This window comes from Balaenoptera physalus (genome assembly GCF_965194825.1).
Source record: "Balaenoptera physalus genome assembly, chromosome: 12".
NCBI classification, from domain to species: Eukaryota; Metazoa; Chordata; class Mammalia; order Artiodactyla; family Balaenopteridae; genus Balaenoptera; species Balaenoptera physalus.
Window position 1 is genome coordinate 6431553 of NC_138897.1, and position 8187 is coordinate 6439739.

At 38.7% G+C, this 8187-nt stretch overlaps 1 long non-coding RNA gene across 1 annotated transcript; it reads right to left on the reverse strand.

Moving 5' to 3' along the window:
* Window positions 1-2409: 2409 nt before the first annotated feature.
* On the reverse strand, window positions 2410-6479 carry LOC309639120. The gene is made up of 2 exons (XR_014251482.1): window positions 5738-6479; window positions 2410-5416 (listed from the first exon to the last, which is right to left on the reverse strand). It is a non-coding gene; the product is annotated as an uncharacterized lncRNA (long non-coding RNA).
* Between the last annotated feature and the right edge of the window lie 1708 nt (window positions 6480-8187).

The window sequence follows — 8187 nt, forward strand, 5'->3', positions numbered from 1 at the left end:
ATTAAAAGCATGACATATCGGAAGTCTGTGATGAATATCATATTTTACCACAAAACTCAGTTAACAAGGCTCTTTGGAAGAAGTTTTATATCATACATCAGGCTTTCTATAAACAGCAAATTGAAATTTGCATTGCACTCAGATTATATTTACTGTTAAGGTCAAGGATTTGTTATTGATTATTCAACCTCTCAGCTGTTAGGTCAAGGACAATGTTTCTGCAAAGTGAGGAATTTCATACACTTACAGAATAAGCCTCAGTTATTTCTCACAAACTTAGAAGAGTTCTCTTTTTTTCTAAGTCTTGCCTATAAAACTGGTCATATATTTTAGGGAGCAATCTCTGCATGGAGTGATTGTGAACTGAAGTTTAAAAAATAGTATAAAAAACTGGGTTCAAAATTCATTTTAAACCTGAATTGTCTAAGGACTCAAAGACAAAGCATATATTATTTCTGAGTCCCAGCTGCATGACCTGTAATGCAGGAATAATAATAACAAAAACATTACAGTATTATTGTGAAGGTCAAAAAAGTTAACACACGCAAAACTTTTATCAGTAAAGTTCAACACAAACTTACTAAGATCCTCAACTTCTTGTACTGATTATAAATTTAAGAAGTATTACTGGAGCTTATTTATAAAATTATATTCGCTTACAGATACCAACTATTTTTTTGTTTGTTTGTAGCATAGTTGCAGCTTTGTTTTGAATGTTTTTAACTTTTTGTACTTCCTCAAGAAATACGAAATACATTCTAGTAAAAAAAAATGCATTCTAGTAAAAAAATACATTGAAATACATTCTAGTAAAAAAAAAAAAAGGCTTTAATTTGACTAAGGAAAATGATATTTGAGGGAAGGGCCTCTCCTCTCTAATTCTTGTTGATGTGAGGAAGTTTTCTGGCAAAGAAGGGGAGCTAGCTGTGATTGATTTGGGGAGAGGAAAGGAAAGTTAGTCATGGAGAAACACCAATAGGAGACTGCTGGTTTCCAGTTCTGTAAAAGAAAGAACACGGAAAGTCGCCACTTCATCCAAACAACAAGTTAAAAGCTGAACAGACTGAAAAATGAACAACACTTTTGAATCCATATGAAAGGGGAGAACACAGGGGAAACCTCTGCTGCCCCTGAGATCAGAGAGACAGACAGGCAAATGCAGGGAGCTGTGCAGAGTCTCTGGAGCTAAATCCAATTTGGGATCCAGTTCTGGGTGGGAAACCAGCCCTGTAACTGATGAATTGCTGGAGGCTCAGTGTGGACAAGTCTGAGAGTCAAAAAACTCCAGGGTTTTCCTAATCAGCGGGCAAAGAGGGTCCGCACAATATAGTGAGATTTACCTCTAGCAGTTCGGCCAAGTTGCTACAGTGAACATCTGAGAAAAATCCCCTTGTGCTTCCACAGGGAGGGGGGGAGAAAACATCTTGAAATACCCCAGAGCTCTCTGTTCTTAACCAGACCTGCCCTCAGGCGGAACTAGATAGCCGGAGCCTCACCTGCTGGGGTGTTGTCAGAGCCTAACTGACCTGGCAGAAGGGAAACCCAACTCCGGCAGCTCTAGCCATGCTGTCCCACCCAAGGGGAGAGAAAGAAATACTACGAAACACTTGTGAAGTCCAGTTCCAGAGGCACGTGCTCAGTAAAGACCAAGACCTATTCACATGACAATAGAACACCACTCCCACCACCTGACCACCACGTTACTAGTTACTAAAGGCTGATTTACAGCAGTTCCTTTTACTCAGTGTGTCATATTTTGGCTATCAAAAAAAAAAAAAAAAAATTAGAAGGCATACCAAAAGGCAAAAAACACAGTTTAAAGAGAGAGCAAGCATCAGAACCAGACACAGCAGGAATGTTGGAATTATCAAGCTGGGAATTTAAAACACTTACAATTCATATGCTCATGACCCTAATGGATAAACTAGACAGCATGCAAGAACAGATGGGCAAGGTAAGCAGAGAGATGGAAATCCTAGAACCAACAAGAACGAAAAAGAATCTAGAGGAAAAAAGCACTGTAACAGAAATGAAGAACACCTTTGATGGGCTTATTAGTAGACTGGACACACCTGAGGAAAAACTCTCTGAACTAGAAGATAAATCAATAGAATCCTTGAAAATTGAAGAGGAAAGATTGAACAAAAGATAACAATATCCAAGGACTGTGGGACACTACAAATGATGTAACGTGTGCATAATGAAAATCATAATCATTTAAACTTATTCTCTATTTTTGAAATATCTGTTGCTTAGTATAGAATTCTGGGCTGACATTTGTTTTGTTCTGATTTGTTTTGTTTTGTTACTTTCAGTGTTTTCATCATGTCACTCTGTTGTCTTGTTTTCTTGTTTTTGATGAGATACTTACTTTAATTCATGCCTTTATTTCTCTATATGTATTGTCTCTTTTTCTCTCAGCTTGCTTTTAAGACTTTTTTTTTTCTGTCTTTAATTATACTGCTCCTGTTTTCTGAGTTGGCGAAAGTTAGCAACATCAATTTTGTTATTTAATATATTCTAATTACTCATGTAGCTATCAAGAGACTATTAGCTTTGTATACTTTTTTAGTCAAGGACTGAAAAGTAACATTATGAATGGAAACTATATTAGTTCATCTATTCAATCCTATTCCTAATAAAGGACTATTCCCTTTAGGGTATCCTTAAGGGTTCAACTTGCTCAGTTTTTAAATGATTCAGTGTACAAAATCTACATCCATTCCCTCAAAAGCTCAGTCTACTGCCTAATAAAGTCCATAGTTATAAAACAATGTGCTTCTGTATTTAATCTATTTTTACAATTGAATTTTTAATTTTGCACATGTATACCTTTGTATAAACATTGGCATTTTTTTTAATAAATTTGTTTACTTATTTATTTATTTTTGGGGGGCTGCATTGGGTCTTCGCTGCTGCGAGCGGGCTTCCTCCAGCTGTGGTGAGTGGGGGCTACTCCTCACCATGGTGCACAGGCTTCTCACCACGGTGGCCTCTCGCATTGTGGAGCACAGGCTCTAGGCACGCGGGCTTCAGTAGTTGTGGCATGCGGGCTCAGTAGTTGGGGCTCGCGGGCTCCAGAGTGCAAGCTCAGTAGTTGTGGCGCACAGGCTTAGTTGCTCCGCAGCATGTGGGATCTTCCTAGACCAGGGATCGAACCCGTGTCCCCTGCACTGGCAGGTGAATTCTCAAACACTGCGCCACCAGGGAAGTCCAAACTTTGTCATTTTTTTAACCTTCAGTGGGTTAACTATCTTTTAGCTTCTCCTTTTAACTATCAAATAATTTACTTTAACTCTTTAATCATGTATATTACTTGTAAGGTGGTTTCCCAAATATACCTCCAAGCTGAGCCATTTTATATACACATACATGTATAATGTACATTTTATACAATGTACATTATGTACATTACATATACATATATACTAATACTCCTTTAGTTCTCTTTTAGAAGAAAAAGAAGATGCTGTCTTTACAAAACAATTCTGAAACTGTTAAGAAAGAAATTTAACCATATCCCTGTAACTTTATAGTATTTTTCCAAAAATTTTGAGTGTGCAGTGTGTTTCTGAGACTATTCATAAGTAGACTTATTCACTGCTAATTCAACCTTCCATGAGGCTCTTCAACTAATCAATTCAATTCACGCATCTCCTCAATAAGAATTTATTGAATAACTACTATATTATAAATTTTGTTTTAGAAATTGAGAATATAGTACTCAACAGGATGGTACATAGTCTTTTTGTTTTTTAAAGAATAACCTTTTTTGGGGGGATGACGTTTATTTTATTTTTTTTTTTATTTGTTTATTTTTGTCTGTGTTGGGTCTTCGTTGCTGTGCGCAGACATTTTCTAGTTGTGGCGAGCGGGGGGCTACTCTTCATTGCAGTGTGCGGGCTTCTCCATTGCAGTAGCTTCTCTCGTTGCAGAGCATGGCCTCTAGGCTTCAGTAGTTGTGGCACACGGGCTTAGTTGCTCTGCGGTATGTGGAATCTTCCCAGACCAGGGATCGAACCTACATCCCCTATATTGGCAGGCAGATTCTTAACCACTGTGCCACCAGGGAAGTCCCAGAGTCTTAATTAGCTCAAATTCATGTGTGAGGAGCAGAAAATAAATCACTAAATTAATATACCACCAATTTAATTACAGAAAGTGAGAGATGAATGACTCCTCTGTTCCTTCTGCTGAGTCTCAGTTCCCTCTGACCTGTTCCTACCACCACTTGCTTGAGGAAAGAACAACTTAGGCTGTGCTGAGACTGTTTTTCTGAAGGATCTTCCAGGCAGCATTCAAACCCATATCCCTTTCTGATCTCACAAGTTCCTCAGGGATATTAGGTTTTCTGATGTAGCTTCCAATGCTAGATGCATTACTTGTGATTTTTTTTTGATATTGACCATTAGTATTTATTTAAATGTATTTCTATGAGACATCTATGTTCTAATCTTTTGAATCACAAACAACCTCAGAAGGTCAAAATTATGTATATCTTCAGAAAGAAATGTACTCAGAGAGGGTGGTTTAGTGTGATTACCACGTCCTAGAGTCCATAGAGAGCAAATTCTCCCCTCTTCATGTATTTAAAACATATATTAAAATAGATCACACCTTTCAGCAATATTTATAGCAGCATTCATAGGATGTTGCTTTTCTCATCTCATACAACACTGAAATTACATTATGAGATGAAGAGTTCAGAGGATGAATTACCATATTCTTGAATTCTGTAGAGAATATTTGGGTATATCAATAACTTTCATACAATTGTAAGAAGATAATTCTTCTCATCAGACAGCAAGATTCCTGAAAGAATTCTTCTTCACTTGAGCGATTTAGAAATAATAACTGGATTTCTACAACATTGCTTGGCAATAAAAGTATAACAGTTTTCTGTAACGGCAGAGTATTATAGAATCATAGAAGATCATAATCGAAAGGGATTTTAGTAGACATTTATTCCAGGTTGTTGAGTATCTAGAGATATCCTAAAGGATGTCTCCTCTCAACAGAACTGCAGGCTAATAAGTGGGAAAGACTCCATCTCCTTCTCTCTATTCTACATAATTGCTGTTTTACTAATAATTTGGGGCAGGGGGTAAAGTATCCTACTCTTTAAAAACAAATAGCACATACAATTTTAACTGTATTGTCTAGTAAACTTGGACTCAGATTAATTTTAAGCCAGTCTGTAACCTGCTGTAGGTTCCTCCTCTACCCTCAATATTTATTCCTTAAACAGGTATTTATCGAGGTACAGCCCACTTTATAATAGCCACTCTCCAGGCAGTAGGGATAAATCAGAGTATAAGATATACACAATTACAGCTATCATGAGAAATACATTCTAGTGCAGGAGACAGGCAATTTAAAAAGTAATTAAAAGAGAGGTTGTTTAAAATATATTAGCCTTGGGCTTCCCTGGTGGCGCAGTGGTTGAGCGTCTGCCTGCCAATGCAGGGGACACGGGTTCGAGCTCTGGTCTGGGAAGATCCCACATGCCGCGGAGCAACTGGGCCCGTGAGCCACAACTACTGAGCCTGCGCGTCTGGAAGCCTGTGCTCCGCAACAAGAGAGACCGCGACAGTGAGAGGCCCGCGCACCGCGATGAAGAGTGGCCCCCGCTTACCGCAACTAGAGAAAGCCCTCGCACAGAAACAAAGACCCAACACAGCCAAAAATAAATATAAATAAATTAATTAATTAATTTAAAAAATATATATATATTAGCCTGCTTTGCTTTGGCAGATTATGTTTAAGGAAGAACAAAAACAAACAAGCAAAAAAATCAAAAAAAGAAAAGAAAAAAAGAAAAAGAAATCTCAGTGGCTGATATTAACAAAATTATATTTCCTTGCTCACATGTTAGGTTAAGAGGGCTTTCCCTCTTTGAAACAGAGGGTTCTCAGGACAGAGAAAAATGATAATGGTGGAACTATAAGATTGCTCTTATAGCTTCTACCTGTACTGTATATGGTGTGAAAGTCCTTTTCTTTAACCACACTGGACTAGGGAGAGAGAGCATGAAGCCAAACAGGAGGCAGGAAGTGTACTCATATCTTACAGAGACTTAGTGAAGTACCAGGGAATAAGCAGGGATATATCATCTTCTTATGGGGAAGACTGAAAGTCATTGCAAACAGTACAGTAAGCCCCCTACATACAAACCTTCAAGTTGCGAACTTTCAAAGATACAAATGTACATTCCCATGTCCAATCACATAAGTTAGTTCACATGACTGGTGTACATTGTCACGTGGATGCATCCTCTACAAGTGGTTGTGCTTTTGTGTACTTACTTTGTGTAGCTTACTAACGAAGACCTGATGGAACAGGAGGCCAAGAGAAAGGACGAAGAGAGACAAGAGGAAGAAGTAATTGAAGAACCGAAGAGATTCACGATGCAGGAAATGGCAAGGGGATTTTCTTTATTTGAGGAGGCACTGTTAGTTTTTGAGGCACAGGACCCAAGAGTAGAACAGCACACCAAGGTTGCAGCAGCCATTCAGAATGCATCCCGTGCTACCGTGTCATCTATGAGGAGAAAAAAAGAGCTACTACCCAGACATCACTGGATTGTTTTTTTCAAGTGGGTAGACAGAATTGAATCCAGCAATTGAATCCAGCAATTGAATCCAGAACCTGTGCCATCAACGTCAGGTGTGAGTGAAACTGCAGCTTGCCCTCCGTCTCCTATTGCTGACGATCCTTCAGCTCTACCGTCTCCCACCTCCTCTCCCTCCTCCAGTCAGTAACTTCTTCTGTTCACTCGATGCCAGCCCCTGTATGCCAGCTGTTGTACTGTACTACTGTACTTTTCAAAGTACTGTATTGTAAGATTAAAAGTGTTATATTTTTGTGTTTGTTTATTTTTTATGTATTATTTGTGTGAAAAGTATTATAAACCTATTACAGTACAGTACTATATAGCCGATTGTGTTAGTTGGGTACCTAGGCTAACTTTGTTGGACTTACGAACAAATTGGACTTATGAATGTGCTCTCAGAACAGAACTTGTTCGTATGTAGGGGACTTGCTGTACTTCAAAGTAGTAGTGGTCGTAACTTAGTGGTAAGAGCTCTACAGAAAAAAGGAATAGAGAATGAGGCCGAGTCATGCCAGGAGTTGCAGGTGGTGATTTTGAATATTAAGTAGATGAGTCCAAGAAGGCCTCAGTGAGCAGCACCTGAGCAAAGGCCTGATGGGATGAGGGAGTGAACAGATGGACAATCTACAGAAAGAACAGAGGCACAGCCTGGAGGCCAGTGCATGGAGCAGAGTGAGATGCAGAGAGAAGAATAGGAGATAAAGTCAGAATTCAGCACAAAACTGTGTGAGGCAGATCAACGGGGTTGTGTAGACCCAATTAAGGGATATAAGTTTGTTCTGTTTTTGTTTTTGTTTTTTCTTTACTTCACTTCTTTGGCTGCTTTGTGAATAAAATGCAATAGCCAAGCGTAGGAGAAGAAAACAGTCACCAGCTAGGAAAGAGGTAACAGTGGATTGGGCCAGAAAGATATCAGTGACAATGGCCAGCTTGTGGTTATATTTTGAAGGTAACGCTGGCAAGTTATTGTGATAGAAGTAGAGTTTTAAGGAAGGAGGAGAGTCAAACATCCACCAGAATGGACTGTCCATTAATGAGAGTGGACATGCAAGTGAGTATGCCAAGAGGCACTTGGATATACAAGTCAATGCAAAGAGAAGGTCTACACCTGTGATGGAAATTTCATATATATACATTTATAAATAGAATTTTATTTCATTTTTGTCCTTAATATCTTAGTTAAGAAAGATGTTGCTACAGTGACTGTGCTTTTAAATAATAAATATTTTCTTCAAAGAAGATGTATAACTCAAGCTGAAACCTATTAAAACATTTTTCAAAGGAAACTTTCTTACAGAGAATGCTAATGGCCACCGATAATCTCTTTCCCGGGGACAATGTCAAGACCATGTGATAATCACGTGGAACTATAGATCTGATTTCTGGATAGTGAAATAGAGGGAGAAAGGCCATGTGCATCAACCAGGTCTGACCTCTAAAATTTCTCATTGTGAAATCATCCTCTCTTTCTCTCTCTCTCTCTCTCTCATGCAGGGTTTCTAGTGGAAAAATCAGGGGCTCTAAGGGGCAGTGAAACCACAGGGTGGAAGAGAAGCCCATTTAGCCTTCGCTGA